The 20,262-nt window shown below is 38.0% G+C and overlaps 1 protein-coding gene and 1 pseudogene across 1 annotated transcript in view; one reads left to right on the top strand and one right to left on the bottom strand.

The window, feature by feature from the left end:
* Window positions 1-19,153, bottom strand: part of ASB8 (ankyrin repeat and SOCS box containing 8) — a 31,267-nt gene extending 12,114 nt beyond the window's left edge. The window contains exon 1 of the mRNA XM_059886747.1: window positions 19,003-19,153. The gene's annotated coding sequence lies outside the window, so the exon portion shown is untranslated. The remainder of the gene's footprint in view (window positions 1-19,002) is intronic.
* Window positions 7,575-8,387, top strand: LOC100139168 (ERO1-like protein alpha; annotated as a pseudogene).
* Window positions 19,154-20,262: the final 1,109 nt, after the last annotated feature.

Raw genomic sequence — 20,262 nt, 5'->3', positions numbered from 1 at the left:
AGACCTTGGCATAAACTTGAACTTGAAATTTGATAATGATGTTTTGCTTGTAGTGATTGCTGCTATCACCGTTCAGCATGTATCAGCATCCAGTCTCCATGGATAGATGCCATTAAGCTTGCAGATCTTGATGTCTTGCTCCTTGAGCACTGCATCAACTTAACAGCCATGAGCTTTTTGTGCAGTTTATTTTTGGAGTGAAAAACTCCTTTTTTTTCACCAGCTGGCTCCAAACCCTTTCCTTCTGAGTGCAGTCCTCTAGAGTGGCAATTCTTGGAGGAGAGGAATTCTGCCCTGCCACTTCTCTAAGTGGTAACATGAAGCCTTTCACAACAGTTTTCTGGCTTCTGGCCAGAACGCATCAATAACTCTTTTGTCTAAAAAGGCCTCATCCTTTTTCAGGGGCTGTTTCGCAAATATTGAGACAAAAGTTTTCCTGACACGCTTCCTAGAGAAAGGTGAGTTAAGTAAGAAGAGATTCCTTCCAAAGAAGCTTTTTCATATCACCAAAGGAAAGAACCAAAAGGAAGTTTGAGAGACCCTAAGAGTAAAAGAAAGAGAGGGGATCTGTCAAAATTAACAATGTAGAGTGAAAAAGTAAGATCCAAAGGTCAGACTAGTTGGGAAAAATAGCTGTCTTTCATTAGTATAATAGTGCATTTTTCTCTATTTTGAATTTCTTTAATTTTAGGGGTTATCACTTGTAGTGTATTCCTTAATTTAGAAATAATGAAATATCCACGAAAATACCATAGGGACCAGGGTTCCAGTTCTAATAGTAGCTCTATTTACCTTATTTGTCTAAGCAAGTTACACACCTAAGCCTCAACTTATTGATGATTGAACAATAGGATGAGGGTAACAACACCTACCCCAACAGTTAATTTTATAAAACTTAGGTCATATTCGTGAAAAGTGGTTTTGTAAACTATATAAATATTGGTCCTTATCTATTTCACCTTTGTATTTGTTCAAGGAGGTTACCAAATGTCTGGTTCCCACAGTTACACTGTAAGCACCTCTACTGCAGGCAGTTAGACTTCCTGCACTCACCTCTCCCCACAGCACAGCCCCAAACGTGCAGTGGTTTGGGGTAGTGGATAAATGCAAACAGAATTGAACTAAGTGAACCAATTTATCAAAGCCTGGGGTAGCAGAATGCCTCTATGTACTGGTCCCTGACCTTGAGAAAGAAGTCAGTGGTGCATTTACAAGGAAAGTTGAAAGATTTTCGAAATAGAAAAAAAAAGTTTGGGGAGGTATAATGTAAACCTCATGAAACTTTTTACAAACCTTGTCCTAGAGAAAGTAGTTCAGGGAGGAAAAGAACAGCATTAATGTGCAGCAGGGGTAGTTCCCCAAGACATGTCATCAGGATTAAACAAGGCTTCTTTCAGGATTGCTCAAAGGCAGACGTGCTCTCAGTATTCAAACTTTGTTTCTCCTTTTTCCTTTTAAATTTCTCCAAGGCTTAGGGAAATTTATGAATCACTGTTTTTTAAATCAGCTTTTCGTCAATATTTTATTATTTTTTTGAACCTACAGATTACCAATATTTTCCAGTATCGGAATGATTTTGCTAATTTTGAGACTTTATAAAGAAAGACTGCCTGAGGGATTTTGAAAAAATGCTAAAGTAAAAATACAAGTCACAATTTTAATGATAATATTCAAATTACAAAGGTGCTGTGTTTAGTCACTCATTTGTGTCCGACTCTTAGTGACTCCATGAACTGTAACCCGCCAGGTTCCTCTGTCCATAGGATTTCCCAGGCAAGAATACTGGAGTGGGTTATCATTTCCTCCTCCAGGGAGAAGATTTTTCAAGATTGTGCGCAGGTAGATTTCCTAGCAAACCAAGACAGGAGTAGACAAACTCCAGCAGGAGAATTTTTAAAATCCTTCAGGGGAAGGAAGTTAACAGAGGAAGTGCCCACTTGCTTGGTTTCAGTGGGTGGTTCATACTGATCTGGAGAATCCAACTAGCAAGGAAATGACTGGACTCTCTGAATCAGTTTTAGGGGGTTGCGAAACAACTTATGGTTAATCTCATACTTTTGAGCCGTCTTCAGGCCTGTGCTACTTCTAGTAGGAGTATGTCTCCCCCTGGAGGGAAAATAGAGCATTTGTTCCTTCAGGCTTCTTAACTCAGAGTTCAGTAATTAATAGGTTTTCCCCCCTTCCTTCCTTCCTTCATCTGTTCATTCAACAAATACTTATTTAATCCTATTACTTTGCTGTTTGTTATAATAGATGCTGAAGATACAACTGAAAATAAGGTCAACATGTTCATTGTGTCTATGGGAATTATAGCCTAGTGTGAGAAATGAATGTTAAAAAATCACCTGAATGCCTAAATAATGACAATAGTAATGAGTTACATAGAGGAAAAGTGTGGAGGATAATATGACTTTCAATAGAAGACCTCAGTCATACAGGGAGAGTAAGGAAAAGTTCTCTGTGACCTGGAAGATGGATATAGCCAGATGAAAAGTGGGGAGGAGGTGTAGGGAGTGGGCCTTCCAGCAAATGGAAAAGAGAATTCAAAGATTTAGAAGAGGGAAAGAGCTTAGGAAGTTGGAAGAAACCAAAGAGGTCATAATAAGTAGGCTGGGGCACAAGTTGAGGCTAGAAAGGTGCAAATGCTGCAGACCAGGCAGGGTTTGTGGGACATGTGAAGGAGTCTAAACTTTATCCCCAAAGAATAGGAGGCTATGGATAGATTTTGCGCAAGTGACATGATCACAGCTGTGCTTCTAAAGAATTACTTTGATTTTATAATGAAGAATGGATTACAGAAGGAACAGAGTAGGGAGTAAGATAGAGAAAAGAACAATTAAGAGATGCAGGCAAGAAATGATGGGAAGTTGAACCAGAGTAGTGGCCACAGGAAGGGAGAGGAGTGGGTTCATTTGAAATATTTTAAGGTCAGAATTGATAGAACTTGGTGATTGACTACAAGCTGGATTGGAGTGGTTACAACTTGCCAAGAATGAGTCCTAGAGTTTCGCTATGAGCTCATGAATGAATTGAGGAGCTGTTTACAAAGATAGGAACTGAAGAATAAGCAGGTTATGTGTGGTGAGTGTGTATGGGAGTGTTGGGAGAATCTGATTAAAGATCAGTTTATCAAATATTTACTGAGACTCCTACTGTATATCAGCCACTGTGTTTAACACTAGACCCTGGAAGTGAAAAAGTTGAAGCCCATACAGGACCCTCATCTGCAAGAAACGTTTGGCTCACAGAAAATAATGATACCACTAATAGATTACTTCAATATAATGTAGCTTTGCAAGAAGGAACAATGTCCAGAAGAAACCCAGAAAAGAGGCAGCTTAGCATAACCCCGGGGTTGGGGGTATTCAGAGACTTCTTAAAGATGATAACTGAACACTCGTGAAAGATTAGAAGCAGTAGAATATGGTAAAGGCAGGTGGGAGTTTTTCCTCAGGAAAAAGAAGTAATCGCTTATTTAGACCAGTCATCCCTCTGAAAACAATTAAAATCCCAGATAGAATATTTTTTAAAAGACTTCCTAAAAGTATCCAAGATGGGTTAAAATGGGATTCTTTAAGCACCTGTATTTTATTTTTAATTGAATAATAGTTAATTTACAATATTATATGAGATTCAAGTGCACAACATTGTGACTCAATATTTTCACAGATTATATTCCATTTAAAGTGATTATATTGGCTATATTCCGTATGCTGTACAGTGTATCCTTGTAGCTTATTTATTTTATACATAGTAGCTCTTGATCTCCTACCACTATCTTGTCTCTACCAGCTTCCCTATCCTCACTGGTTTGTTCTCTATGTTTTTGAGTAAAAGACTTATAACCTCAATTCTATTCAAAACCACAGAAGGACAAACTTCAAAAATTCTTTAAAGAAATAAATGTAACATTGGAACCAGAATTTGATGAAGATTGTACAAAAGGGAAAACAACACACTGATTTCATTTATGAATATCAATGCAAATAGCCTAAGTAAAACATTACCAAATGGAATCAAACAGCATGGAATGTCATGACCAAGGGTCAACTGCTTTAGGAATATAAATAGGGTTCAATGTTAGGAAATATATTAATATGTTTTAAAATGTTATTATATATATGAAGAAAAGATCTTGCAATTATCACCAAAGTGCTGGAAAAATATTTGAGAAAATTCAAGATGTATTCCTAGTAAAAGTAACTTTCAAACGAGAAGTAAAAGACTATTTTCTTAGCATCACAAGGTCTCGTGCTTACCAACTGCTGCTTATCTTGCTCATCTCTTGCTTATCTTACTATTTTCATGGGAAAACACCAGTAGCATTCATACTAATGTCTAAAACAAAACGAGGCTATCCACAACTACTATAACATCAAACATGGTTTTAAAGGTATTTGCCGCAGCCTTGTTACAAAGAAAGCAATTAAATGTATGAGAGTTGTAGATAATCTGATGATGTGTCTAGAAAATGAAATGGAAAAGCTGCTGCAAACCAAAAGATGATTCAGTAAGATAGCAGGACATAAAGGCAGTTTGCACAAGTCAGTAAGCTTCATGGAAACAGGGAAGAACCAGTTAGCCAGTTAGAAGGTACCATAGCAGAGAATATTCACATCCCATTTAATAGCAACCATAGTTACAAAACTCGTAGGAATGAAGTTAAGAAGAAATATGTAAAAATATATGAGAAAAATTTTCTAATACTCCCCAAAGACACAAAAGTGGACTCAAGCCAATGAAAGACACACCTTAAGTGAATTCGTAAATTTAATATAATGTCAATAAAAATTTCAACAAGATTTTTGTTTTTTAGTTAGCAAAATGGATGCTTACGCTCCTGTGAAAAAATAAACAAGAACTGCCAGGGAAACCTTGAAAAGAAGAGCAATGAGGAGGGGCCAGTCTTACTAGACATGTAAAACACTGTAAAGCCTTCATACTTAAAAGGATGTAGAACTGGTGCATAAATAGACAGACACCAGGGGAACATGATATAAAGTCTAGGCACCAATCCAAGAATAAATGTATTATATGCTTCAAAATAATGAAAAATGGATTCAAATAAGTGTTGCTGAGACAATTCTGTATCATTTGGGAAAAGATAAACTTGTATCTGTAGCTTATACTGCACACCAAGATAAACTCCACATGGATCACTTAATTAAACACAACAAAATTGGAAACTGTACAAGTTATAGAAGAAAACGTGTAGATTTCCGTATATATACCCATGGGGGTAGTGGGGAAAGCATTCATATGACTCAAAATCTAGAATCAATAAAATACTTGATATATTCCCTTACACACAGTTTTTTAAAATTTCATGGCCCAAATACTGTAAGATCAAAAACAAAGAATTCACCGGACAAAATATTCACAACTCTATTATAGAAAAAGTTAATCTCCCTAATATATAAAGGTGTTCTAGAAATAAAAAGACATAGCGTAGTGTTAGTCGCTCAGTCGTGTCTGACTCTCTGCAATCCTACAGACTGTAGCCCGCCAGGCTCCTCTGTCCAGGAGATGCTCCAGGCAAGAGTATTGGAGTGGATTGCCATTCCCTTCTCCAGAGGATCTTCCTGACCCAGGGATCAAACCTGGGTCTCCTGCATTGCAGGCAGATTCTTTACCATTTGAGCTACAGGGAAGACCTAAAAAAGAGACATAAGTCCAGTAGAAAAATGAGCACAAGACATAAACTGATAGTTTAAAAAGATTCATGCAAGTGGCTCTTGAAATAGTAAAACACAGTCAACTCATTCAAAAAAGAAAAGCAAATTACATTGGGATAGAATTTCTTGCTGTGCTAGCAAAAATCCAAAAATTTGAGAGAACAATTTGTTGCCAAAGCTTTAGGGAAAAAGACACTGACATGCTACTGGTGAAAAGTGTAGACTGTACAGCCCTTAAGGAGGGGCATTTCCTATTTTTCATAACTTTTTTATTGGAGTATAGCTGATTTACAATGTTATGTTAGTTTCTGCTGTATGGCAATCAGATATATATATACATATGTATATATATACATACACACTCTTTTTTAAAAAAAATTCTTTTCCTATATAGGTCATTTACTGAGTGTTGAGAAGAGTTCCCCGTGCTGTAGAGCAGGTCATTATTAGTTATCTATTTTATAGGGAGTTTTGTATTATCTACCAAAATTGCAAATAGATGCATTCACCCTTTAACCTAGCAATCACGTTTTTAAGAAATCCATCCTGAAAGTGGCACAGTGGTAAGAATCTGCCTGCCAATGCAGGAGACGTGAGAGACAGGAGTTTGATCCCTGGGTTAGGAAGATCCCCTGGAGTACGAAATGGCAACCCACTCCAGTATTCTTGCCTGGAAAATTCCATGGACAGAGGAGCCTGGCAGGCTACAGTCCATGGGGTCACAAAGAGCTGGACACAACTGAGTATACTTGCACACATAGTGCTCATACTAAAAGTACCTCTGCACAAACTTGAAATAATACATGCACAAGGTTAGTCATTGTGGCATTATTTTTAATGGTAAAAATCCTAGAAATGTCACAAATACTATCAATAGTGGGGATCTGAATAAGCTATGGTACACAATGGAATACTATGAAGCTGTAAACATTATACACATATATTTATGTATGCATTATATATAATGTATATATATAATACATTATATAATAATTACACATATATAGTACACATATATGTATAATGTACATTATATATGTTATGTATACAACAAATATTTTTATATGTTGCTATAGAATAATCATCTCATGTTTTATGTGAGATGAAGGGCAGAACAATGTGTATAGTAACTATCCTTTGAATAAAATGAAACTTTGGAAAGATTAACCAGAAACTAATGAAAATATTTATTCATAGAAGGTGATGGGGGAACTAGGATAAGGGGATAGGGGTGGAAGGGGGACTCCTCTGAGTGTATTTTTAATGTAGTTTTGACTTTAGAATCATGTAATTATTTAACATATTCAAAAAGTAAATTAAACAAAACAGAAAAAAAGGGCAAGCCCTAAAACTGAAAACAAACAAAAGAGACCTAAATGTGTATAATATTGGTAACATAACCAAAAACAAAGATTTCAATTGACCTTCGAACATAGGAATTTGTCCTTCTTCAGTGGGTCATATTCTAAGAACTAAACAACTCTTAAACTTCATTTTGCAGTTTTTTTGTTAGTACTAATATTGGCATTGTGAGACACTTTTGTGTATGCTATAGGATAAAGCAAATAAGTTCAATATAAGAAGTAATACAAATGTTAAATTAAACATTAAAATTTAGTGTTTTAATTAAGGTTAAATTAAATCCACAAGATACAGGTATTCTGAAGAAGCCAATAAGCTCACTCAAGATATGAACACGCTGAGTAACACGGAGTTTGGGGTGAATCTCTACATGAGGAAACACAGAAAACTATTCTTCAGTGGGTCAAGTATGATGATTCCTCAGACAGCCTCTGTGAAGCTGATGACATATCAGCTGACTATGATAGGTTGGCACTGAATATGTAGATTGTTCTTAGTCCTAAACATTACACAGTGAAAAGGGACCAGGTGCTTGAAAGGTAGGGAATATCATTGTTTATGAAGAAAATAAAGTCACAGACAATGAAAGATACTTAAATATTTTGGCTTCTAGGCAAGGGAAACGTGAAGAGAACATTTTTCACAGATGGCTAGAAGGTCTTTGTGTAAAATAGTGGTGTACTTCAGACATATCTGGACTACATGCAAGCAATAATGTGTGTTTGAGTGTGAGAGAGCTTTTACAAGATAGCTGTTTGGAAAATGGGGACACACTGCAGAATTTCACCAGTGGGTGTGATGGAATTTTGACTGAAGGACAAGAAAGCCTAAGAACATGTATTTTCCTTACTTAAAAGAATTAAGGCCATTATCTAAAATGCTACTATCCACTGGGCACCCAGATTTCCAACTGTTCACTGAAAATGAAGTTTAAGTTTCTGACAACAAGATTCAAAAATTAGTCTTGGAAATATTTAATAAAGTAAAAACATTTTTTTTTAAATTTTATGGAATTCATTTTTTTTAAGAGGCAAGCTAATTATAGGCACATTTTAGGACACAGTTTAGAGATGTTTCCAAAATTATGGATTGTGTTGGCTGGTTTAAATGTTGACTGTGGAGAATATTCAGACTCAGGGTTTGGGCACTGCCTTAAAGGTCTTGTTTTGAGAGACATTGATAGCAAATACACCAGAAAGTGGGCCCATGTATGAAATTCATCCAAATTAACAGGAAATAGTATCATTGTCTAATGCATTTGGAAGAATTTCTACAAATATGAAAGAATTGGAAAACTTCAGAAAGTTGTTGCAAAATATCCATTAAAGAAATGAGTTGAAATGTACCTGTTTCTGGATAATGGAGGCCAAAGAGTGAAACAGTAACAAAAGTTTGAGGTTGACCTTTTATTTAAAGTTATTTTTATTAGAGGAGAATCCTATTGTTTAAGTAAACAGTTTTATTTTGTAACTGTGCTGAGTTTAAATATGTATAATATTATTGTGAGTCAAAGTAATATTTTGATAATTTAGCACACATTTTAAAGTTTAATATTGAGTAAAATGAAGATTATAAAATTCTAAAAATGAAAAAAATTTTAAAATTTCACGAGGGAAATACAACAATTTTGGGCTACAGAAGAAAAGATTAGAGAACTTAAAGACATAGAAATAGAAACTATTCAAAATGAAGCAGAGGGAAAAAAATATTGAAAAAGAAAGGATCAGAGCAAAAGTGATCTGTGAGATATAGCAAGCAGTTTAACATACATGTAACTGAAGTTTCAGAAGAGCTGTGCCTGCATGTTGTCACTTCAGTCATGTTTGACTCTTTGCAACACTGTGGACCGTGGCCTGCCAGGCTCCTCTGTCCCTGGGATTCTCCAGGCAAGAATACATGGAGTTGCCATGCTCTCCTCCAGGGGATCTTCCCAACCCAGGGACTGAACTCACTCACCTCACTCACTCTTATGTCTCCTGCATTGGCAGCTGGGTTCTTTATCACTAGCACCACCTGGGAAGCCCCAGAAGAGCTAGGAACTATACAAGTATATAAAGAAATGATGACTAAAAAATTCAAAATTTGAAAGGTCAGTGAAAGCCAGGCATAAAAAGCTTTAAAGAAAACAAGGCCAAGGTACATCATAATCAAACTGCTAAAAACCAAGGATAAAGATATTCCAGAGACCAAATTACATACTGAGCAGGATAGGCAAACCATGGCCATGAGTCAAATTTGATTCACCTCTTGTTTCTGTAAACAAAGTTTAGTTGGAATACAGCCCCAGTGCACTCATTTATATATTCACTATGGTTGCTTCTGTTCTACAAAGACAGAGTTGAGTAGTTTCAAGAGAGACTATAGGGCTTGCAAAAACCTAAAAGACTACCTGAAACTTTACATGAAAGTTTGCCATCCCCCAACTACAGAAGAACAAAGGAAATAGCAACCACAGAGTTCTTAAAAAAGCTACACAAGGTGAAGACAAGGGTCAACCCAGAATTTTTTACCCAGAGAAAATCTCTTTCACACATAAAGATGAAATAAAGACCATTTTAAACAAGCCTTTAGATGAAATGCTAAATGAAGTTCTTCAGGCAGAAAAAAAAATAACATGAAAATTTGGATCAATACAAAGGAATAGACCATGCAAAAATTGATAAATACTAGGTAAAATATTTTAAAATATTTTTCTCAAATTTTATTTATTTTAAGAAGGTAAATGATTAAAGTAAAAATAAAGTGCATTCAGGTTTTTAACTTATTTAGAAGTAATATGTGTGACAACAAAACCAAAAAGGAGAAAATGAAAGTATGTTATTGTAAGGTTCTTACATTGTGACAAGTTAAGGATGTATATTGTAAACTCTTGAATGACACAGTCTAATACAACAGCCGCTTGCCACACGTGGCTATTAAAATTAATAAAAATTTAAAACTCAGTTCCTTAGTCATACTAACTATACTTCAAGTCTTGAATAGTTATATGTGGCTAGTGGTTACCATACCAAACAATGCAGATATAGAATTCCATCTTCACAGAAAATTCTATTGGAAAAGAACTGCTCTAAAGCATTAACAACAAAACAAAACAAAGAGAAAAGCAAGAACTAAAAAGCCAAAACCCAAGGTAAAAAAAATAATTTTAAGGTTTGCTTAAACATTGGAATGGAAATAAGGAAAAAGAAACCAAGAAAAGATAAGACAAATAGAAAACAAAACAGCAAATGATAGACTGAAACTCATTCTATTAACAGTTGTAGTAAGTATAAATGATCTAAACATTCCAATTAAAGGGTAGAGATGGTAGGGTTGGATAAAAAGTAAAACTCAAGTACTTTCTGTCTATAAGAAAGCTACAAAAGGCACAGACATGACAAAAGAAAAGAAATGGAAAGTATATAGCATGCAAACACTAAAAAGAAAAACTGAAGTGGCTCCCTGAATATTGAACTAAGTAAAGAGCGATGAATTTTACTAGAAATAAAGAAAGCCCATTTTGTAATGATTTTAGTGGTCAATTCAGCAAAAGGACATAACAATCCTAAACTGTTATATATCTAATAAAATAACTTCAAAATATAGGAAGCAAAACCCAACAGAAATGAGAAATAGATAAATCCACAAATTTGGTTTAAATCCAAATTATTAATACTAAGTATAACTGCACTAAATGAGCTAGATAAAAGAAAAGGCTGACAAAATGGACAAAAAGCAAAATGAAACAAAATATGCTAGCTATTAGAAATACGCTTAAAACTTTGAAAGTTGAAAGTAATGAAAAAGGAGAAATCATGCACCCAATTCAAAAGAAAGCTGATATGGCTATATTCATATCAGTTATTTTAAGGCAAAAGCATTAGTGGTGAATAAGAAAACTGCCCAATAATGAAAACTGTTCAAGTCACCAGGAAAATACGATAAATTTTTTAATTACAGCACAGCACTAGAATATATAAAGCAAAAATTATCAGAACTACAAAACATTTATCAGAAAGATAAATTCACAAATGTAGTAGAAGATTATAAAAGCCTCTTTTTAGTAATTTGTAGTATGTATAGAAAAATCACTTAGGGTATAAAAATTTTAATAAACATTTTATAAATTTGTTCTAAATTTTGTAATAATGGATGTCTTTAAACTTTGCATCCAACAAACACAAAACATATATTCTTCCTTGATGCATATATATAACAATTACAAACAACTTGTCTATTAGACAAATTCCAACAAATTTCCAAAGATTGATATTGAACAGGAAAGTTTCTTTAACTACAATGGAGTTAAGCTATTAATATAAAGATAACCACAAAATTCCTATGTTTGGAAATTAAGAAATACTAGTTTATTCAACAAATATTTAATGCATGCATACTATGAGCCAGGCACTGTCTAGACACTTGGGATTACTATATTAGAGAGAAATTTATAATTAAAAGTCTGACAATACCTAATGTTGGAGAGATTGTGGAGTAATGAGATCTTTCATCCTGCTAGTGGAGTGTAAACTATTAAAACTGCTTTTGAAAACAATTTGATATTTTCTAATAGAGTGAAGCTCATATCTTGTGATTCAGCAAGTCCATCTGTATGCATACACTTTACAAAAAAAATTTTATATGCACCATAAGATATGTACTAAAATATTCAGCCAATAATAGCCTAAATTTTAAAACAATGGAAATGTCCACCAATAGTAGAACATGCTGCTGCTGCTGCTGCTGCTGCTAAGTCGCTTCAGTCGTGTCCGACTCTGTGAGACCCCATAGATGGCAGTCCACCAGGCTCCCCTGTCCCTGGGATTCTCCAGGCAAGAACACTGGAGTGGGTTGCCATTTCCTTCTCCAGTAGTAGAACACAGCAGTAGAATATAGATAAATACATCGCAGCATATTCATGCGGTGGAACACAGTAGAACAACAAATATGAACAAAGCACAGGTATCCCCAAAATGCTGATGACTTTGACAAATGTTGTGAAAAAGAAGCAAGACACAAAACAATAAAATGTATGGTTCCATTCATATAAAGTTCAAGTGAATGAATAAATTCATCGTGATTCCATCCATATAATGTTCAAAATCAGGCAGAATTACACTATATTGTTTAGCAATGTATAAATATGTGAGAAACTATAGAGAAAAGCAAGACAATTATTATCATGGCAATCAAGATAGTGGTTTCTCACAGGAGGGAGAGTTTTGACTTCAGCATAGCAATGAGGTACACTGGGATGGGGAGGAAAGATGACTGCAATACTCTTATTTCCTGACCTGGAGAGAATGATTGTGCATTTATTGCCTTTATTCACTAAATTTTATGTGTTAGGTTTATTTACTTTTATATATTTGCAATATATTTTCACAATTAATAAAGGCCCAAAGGGAAAGGAAAGAGAAAAAAGGATGAGGAAACTTAGAGAGCAGCATGAATGCGGTAGGGAGGAATGAAAGCGTGCTAGGCGTATGTGCTTCGAGAAGGCAAGCTGTGAGGCAGAAAGGGTGGGAAAGAGGCTGGAAGCTATGGGAAATCTAGGGAATATTTAAGCTGTGAAAAAAAGGCTCAAACCTGAATTTAAGGTAGATTTCTCTAAATGCTGTGATGTGCAGGAAGAAATGAAGGGAGGGCCAGAGGAAAGGCTGAAAGTGGAACTCTCACATTCCTCCAGGAGTGAGATGACCAGGGCCTGAACGATGGCCCTGCCTATTGAAAAGGGGAGGAGGAAATGGACTAGAGAAGGGTCTATGGGATCAGCGACTACTGAACATCTTATTTTGAAATATACACAGTCACTTCAGCATTCTTTAAGCTTTGGGTTTGTGGTTCAAATGTGGGCAGTGGGGTGCCAAAATATCATAGAACTGGTCTTAAGGGTAAATAAACCAATTTCTTTCCAAGCTAAACTCAGACAAGTAAGACTCTCCCAGTTTTAAAGTCCTCCTAGAAAGGAAATTCAAGCTCCTTTCTCTCACTTATCTGGCACTCTCAAAAAAGTGCTCTAAAAATTTTGCTTAAATACTTCATTTTGCTTCTTGTTCTCATAGTAGAATCAGGGGGTGATGCTGCCCTCTATCCACTGTGCTGGTTTCAGAGTTTAAAATTTGTTGAGGCTCTCCTAGCTTTTCCTTGTCTCTCATCTCTGTTGATTATTTCCTTTATTCCCTTAGACCTTAGACTCAAATTATAGCCCTGGTATCATTCCATGCTCCATCTCCATCTCCTTAGAATCTGTCTCCTTAATTACTCTTTTTATGAAAAGAATGCCCCCGAAACACTAATAAAAATCCACAAGCATGAAGCAGAGAGACCTTATGTCCCAGAGATCTCATTACAATGGAAACACCAGTGATTTCAATGATCTAATAATGTAAAATTGTGGGCAGTTTATTGTCTTTCACACCTGCAAGTGTCTCAGATGGTACTCATTGTTCTGTTGAAAAGCAAAAGCCACTAATGTCCCTGGTAAGCTGGAATTGATTTTTAATAAAATATGAGGCACCTGGAAGTGTGTGTGATATGGTGATAGATGAGATGTGATGAACGGGAGATTAGATATGTGACTCAGGATCGCCCTCTGAGGGGAACTGAGTTCCAGATTAATGCATTTGATCTGGGCAATTACCAGTGAAACTGCCCTCTGCTTCTTAGAGACCTAGATAACACTGTTGAGAACAGCAAGTTGTTATTGAAATTGTCCTACTAATATTGATTGAAGACTAACCTCAATTCCTGGAATATTGCTTTTCTGATCTATGTTTGATGTTTGGTTTTTAATTTGATTTTACTATCCTGGAAAAACTGATCTTTATATGTCTTATATATTTGGTCAATGTGGAGAGTTTTTGCTTGTTTTGTTTTTATAACATAAGTAAGGATGGGATAAGGAGAGGACAAAAAGGCCTCAATTTTTTTTTTATAGTATAAAGTACCCTGGGCTAACATTACACTAAATTACTAGTCTATCAGCTCAGGAACTCAAAGGGAAGAGAAACCCTAACTTTACAGCATAGTAATCTTTACAGCATAGTAATAATATCCTTTCTCAGTTAGCTACCAATCTTATAACCATTGGCAGGGTACTTTTTTGAAGGCTGTCTCTAATAGAATAAAAGTATAAATCAGGACTTCTCTGTGACATACAGGATGCAGGCTTGGCATCATTCCATTCTCAAACATTTGAGGGGAGGGGAGAGCATGCAATCCTCTGACCTTGACATTGGACTAAAACTTGGCCCCAACCTTTGAGACTCTGATGGGGATGGTGGCAGAATATGCCACTGGGGATTCCAGTGGGTGGCTGGCTATATGGTAATTCTTATTTCAAAGTTACAAGTACTTTTCTGTTTTGCAAGAGGTGGGGACTTCCATGTGTCTTATAGTAAGTATTCCTTTATTCAAGGAAAGCCACTAAAAGAGCCATTGAATTGTGTGAACATAAGCCATAGATCATAGAAGTAGATGGCTGAAATCATAGAGAACCTGCTCTCTAAGATAAGGCAGAGTTGGAGCTCTGCAGGCTAGGTGTCCTTAAGGGAGATGTTTATTTTTCTAGGTATGGATTCATTCATTCATCTATTCAACACATATTTATTGAGCACCTCCCAGGTACCAGGCCGTGAGCAAAACCAAACCTCTGCCCTAATGGCTCTTTAGGGATCTTTCACTTCACACCTAGTGGGAGGTGAAAGACAATAAATAAATATATAAATAAACAAACAAATAAAAATACAGTATCACGGATGTTAATGGCTGTGGAGACGTATAAAGCAGAGGGACTAGAGAGTTCTAGAATGAAGGGGATCCTTGTGCCTTGAAACAAACAAAACAGGCACTGCATCTATAAACTGAGTGTGTGGCTGACCACAGAAGATAGAGCTGGTTTCCTGTAAGACTTCTTAAACCAGAGGCTTCAGGGCCTCAGTGAAAAAGTTGGAGAAAGGGCCCTTCTCCTCACTTCTGCCTAAGGTGCAGCACCATTGTGGTCCTTTGAAGATGTGGATTACATTTAGGGGACCCTGTTCATGACACAATCACAAATACTAGTGTAGTTATGCGTGTTGAATAGAACCATAGCGCACCCTCTCAGTGGGTGCTCTACTAGTGCAGCTGGCAGTGCCTTGTTGGCCCTCAGAATACCACCTCAAAGCAAGAGGGAAGTGGTAGGAACCACTTTCAATTGTACTTTTAGGGCTTCTGAGAAATCTGGAGAGAGCATAAGTAGAGGCATTAGTAAGAGTGAGACCTGAACATTTTTGGATAAATTGTCTACAGACTTTCTCAAGATATGAGAGGTAAGAAGGGACCTGGAAGTTTGCATAAGTCAATTTCTAAGAATTCTTTAAATGGAAGAGAAGTCAGAGGTAGAAAGATATGACAGGTGAGAAGGGAACTGGAAGTTTGCATAAGTCAATTTCTAAGAATTCTTTAAATGGAAGAGAAGTCAGAGGTAGAAAGATATGACAGGTGAGAAGGGAACTGGAAGTTTGCATAAGTCAATTTCTAAGAATTCTTTAAATGGAAAAGAAGTCAGAAGTAGACATACCATAGTCCATACCCTGTCCAAACACTTGGACATAAGTTCCTCTAAATTTGACTGATATTCTGGGAGAGGCAATTTGCCAAGAAAAATTGCACCATGGTACCAGAAACTGTGGGTGTTCTCAGGTGATGCAACGCTATTCATGCCTGATAAGGATACTGACTTGGGGACAAACCAGGCCCTAAGCTATGGGCAACTTTCTGGGGGTAGAAGATACATGGAGAGGATGCATGAAGAGGGTACATGAGACCCTGCACCAGAGGTCATCTTGGAATGTCTGTATCTATGGCCAATTGCCTGGTGAAACCTGGACTAGAACTAGTCAGGTCTAGCCTGGTACAGGATAAATAACTAAACATGCACCGAAAGGTGAAAAAGCCTTTGCAAGTGTTGATACAAGAGAAGCTGTTGCAGTGGACAATGAAGAAAACCAGCCAAGCAGGGTTTAACTGAAATGACAAGTTATTTTCAGTGGTACTGCAAACTGTGTGAGAATTTAGAAAGTTCCCCTGGAATTTTTGCTCTGAGTAAAGTTAATATGGGTGAGAAAGAAATGGGGAGGGGTGACTTTTGGGATTCCTAAAATTAGGTTGAAGGCACAAAGCAAGCAACTGAAAGTCTAGCTCAGGCCTTTAGTGTGACTGTGTGTATCTGTGTATGTCACCTCATGACGATGTCTGTGACAGTAGGGACATCACAGTTGGACCCCTCTCCCTTCAGTCAGAGGCTCATATGGTTTAGGATTCTTGCAAATGATCATGCCCATTTCCTCTGTACAAGTGTGGAGGAGATGAGGAAAGCACGTTGGCTGTAACACCAGGCAAACGACTCTCTCATGCTGAGAAAATTTAGTCTATGTGACAGACAAAATCCACAACAATGTGAGTATTCTCAGTCTCTTGATCTTTCTTATCCTCTTGGAAGGAGACCCCTGTCATTGACAGCTGGGGCTCCTGGTACCTGTGCAGATCAGGGGATTGAGAGACAGAATCAAAAGAGCTGAAAAGGACAAGGAACTTCTTGCAGAAGAGAAAAGGAATACGCTCAAGAAGTAAAGGGGGCAGGGGAGTGAAAAAGCAAGGGCCGGGCTTGAGTGGAAGTTTGGAGGTGTTTGGGGAGAAAGGAGAGAGAAGGGTAGCAGCAGCTATGGTCATGTGAGCAAGATGAATAGAGCAGGAGGGAAGAGAAGTTTGAGATGTTTTTCTCTGTGCTAAGAATGTAAACCCCTTTAGAGTTTTTCCAGAGACCATAATAAAAATCTCAATTGCTTTTTAATTCTTTTTGGTTATTAGATGTGTTTCTTTTGAATGTGGTATCATGCTGAGATGGGCTGCAGGGCAACTCAGCTTCATAAAATTTACATTTGGGGAGCACTGTCTGGGATTGCAGAACTGTGGTGCAGGAGTCAGCTGTTCCTTGACTTTGACCATCATCCTAGATCTGAGTCAAGCTAGCAGCTTCATTATGACTGCTGGATTTATAGTACAAAAAGTACACAAGTTATATAAAATAAAGACTGGAGATATACAAGATAGCAGACAGAGGAAAATGGCAGAGACTACTAAGAATCACAGGTTTAGTGAGAATTCAAAGCTTGGAACTAGATGTACCTGATGGGGACTTTTTACTGATACATCATGGAGTCTCTTCCCCCCATAGTCTGATGAGATTGGGATGAAGAAATAGAACAGCTAATTCTCAGCTGATTCCCAGCTGATTCTGGGAACAGCTGATTCCCAGAGGACAAGAAAAAGGCGGGAAGCAGAGAAGAGTGCACAAGGGTTTTTGTTTTCTTGCTGTGTGTGAATACTCCAGTGATGTGGCCAGAGTACCCATTCAGCTTGGGGATGGACCCACTCAACAAACCCCAGGCCACTGACTTCCAGAGAGCTCAGTTCCGTAACCCAGCCAGCTGACTGAGGCTCTGCTCCACTCTCTGCATCTGCCCCCTTGCTTTTCTGAGACTAGACCCTTCTCCTATTTCCCTTTAGGTCAACTTCCCACAGAATTCCTAAAATTCTCTGGTTCTGAATCTGAGGCACCAATTGTCTCCTTGTATGTTCAAGTCCTGTGACTAGTCCACACCCCCAGATCCCACCTACCCTTGGCTGTCAAATACCTGACCTGGAACTTGACTGGATCAGCCACACCCCTTGATCTCTGCACTGTTTCCCATGTTCTTTTGTGCTTCTCCAGTAATTTCCCCTCCCTCTAGGCTCAGACCCCCCAAACTCTCAGCAGACCTCATGCCAGCGTCTCTGAGCAGCATGATGTAATCTTATGCTGAAAGCCTTGACATACATGGTATCCTCAACAATAGTGGCAAAGGGCCTTGTATGATGGCATAACCCAGGTCCTATGTATGGGGACTGCATTTAATGTAAGGTTAAGGCTAATGTGCAAGGCCCTGTATTGGGGACAGGGTTAGTCTTTGTAGGTAGAAGGCAAGGACCTCTCTGAAAAGTGAGGGAGCTAGCAAGGTGAAATCATCCATATGAAGTGCTGGTCAAGAGATGTGAAGCAACAGATCTAGGCAAAAATTTGAAAATCATGCCAGTTTTTTTTTTTTTTTTTTCTGACTATAGCAAAGGCCTCCAGGGAGAGATGAACAGTAGGGTTGAACCCTGGAGAAGGAAATGGCAACCCATTCCAGTATTCTTGCTTGGAGAATTCCATAGACAGAGGAACCTTGCAGGCTACAGTCCATGGGGTCGCAAAGAGTTGGACATGACTGAGCAACTAACACACACACACAGGGTTGAACCCATAAGCCCTAAGAATATGGTTGCTATAGTATGATCAGAAACTCATGCTGTGTAAGCTCAGTTATTGTTGTTTTTGTATGTCTTGTATATTTCTAGCTTTCTTACAGTTCCTTTTTGGTAAAGTCTGTTTTTGTGGATAACAGTGCACTTTGGCTGTGCTTTGGGAAACCAAAGAAAAGCATTTCTGTCTTCTCCTCAGCTTTAAGAATACCCTGTGGGGCACATGGTAGAGGTGGGGATGATAACCAAGGTGAGAGTCATAAGTTTGTGGAATGAAAGAAAGACAGAATGAGCAAGCAAATAAGATTGAATCATAGAAAATACAATATATAGAACATAAATAGGTTTTTAAAATTTGTTCATACATTTGTTTTGGAATATCAATTTTATAAGGGTTTTATAATACTTTATTATACTAACAATGCCTTAGATTAAACATTCTACTGTTTAGGATACTTGCCTGCTTCTTCCTTTTTTTTTTTTTTTTTTTTACTTATTTCTATTTTAATAGCAGTAAGACAAGGAATAAGTCAAAAAGTTCTTTAGTGCCAGCAAAGTTTCTCTGGGCCAGCCCCACCCCTCATCACTAGAGTATGCAACAAAGGAAACCTCAAAGTAACCCATCTGCTATCACTGAACCACTAGTATACAAAACACTCACCCAAACCCAGCTCTTCCCCATCTTGAAGTGTTACATCATTTTTCTTCCCCAGATTTATTTCTTCTTGTGAACTTCATTTCTGGTTTCTGATCACTTGGCTTCTCCAATTTATTAAGGTCATTATTAGTATGCTGCTGCCCAGGTATTGTTTGCTTTTCAATCTGAAGTCATCTGTAAATATATTAAATTCAACTTTTCTTCCTCCTCCTCCTTTCCCACTCCACTCCTCAAAAAGAGAAAGGAGTTGTCACAAAGGTTGAGACACTCAGTGCATGTCTGTACCTGGACGCTGGGCCTGGGGACAGGGAATTACCCTTACATAATCCCCCCACACCGCCGGGCTTTCCCGCCATCCGTTCCCCACATTGTCTACAGTTTACCCTTTCAACTGTGAGCGGACGCAGTATTACTCAGAGTTAGAAAATCCAGTCCGATCCACTAACGGATTAGAAAAACGATTTATTCAAGGTCTCTGAACTAATAAATGGCCGAAACAAAATTGAATTCAGGCCTCCTAAAATCCACTACCTGTGAGCTGGAGAGTTCTGGACAAGGGAATGGGACACAGTGGTCCTTGTTAAAGCGATCATTCAACAAATGTACTGAGCATTTACTTACTATAAGCCAGGTTCTATTTTAAGTGCTGGGGATTCCGTGCTGGAGGACACGGAGGAGACAAAAATCTCTATTCTTACGGAGCTTTCTTTCTCAAAACTGAAGCACTTTGCCTCACCGTCCTGAAAGAGCCCCCAGTGCCCTGGGTAGGAGCGATTGGGTCTCATATGAGAGGGAATCCCATCTTTTCTCGGCTTCGATACCATCTCATCTACAGTGAGGGCTGATTTACTGCAAAAGCAGAAGGGAGTGACGGAAACCTCCGTAATGCCCTCCTGCGCATTTGCACCGCTAAGGCCGGGCGGGGCCGGCTCCAGGGCGCCGGCGCACCCCAGCTCAAGTCTGGGTAATAGCATCGGGCTCTCTACCCTCTCTGCTTTCCTGCAGGAGGACAGAGAAGCAGGACTCGGCTGTAACGCCATTCTCAGGGAATGGATTGCGGGCAGGTGAAAATCTTCCAAGGTAGTCTCGCTCGGTGTCTACTACCCAGACTAGGGGAGGGACGTTGTCTCCCCGACCTGAGGATTTATGCAGCAAACTGCTCTCTCATGCTTCCCTATTAAACATTGCTGCCACACGCTCTTTCAGCCTCAGCTGAGGCCACTGCAGCGTCCCCTCCCCTCCCGCTCCACCCGCAAGCTCAGA

Source organism: Bos taurus, chromosome 5 (genome assembly GCF_002263795.3).
Source record: "Bos taurus isolate L1 Dominette 01449 registration number 42190680 breed Hereford chromosome 5, ARS-UCD2.0, whole genome shotgun sequence".
In the NCBI taxonomy this organism is placed as follows: Eukaryota; Metazoa; Chordata; class Mammalia; order Artiodactyla; family Bovidae; genus Bos; species Bos taurus.
The sequence above is the reverse complement of the archived record's forward strand: the minus strand, read 5'-3'. Positions and strand labels throughout refer to the sequence as shown.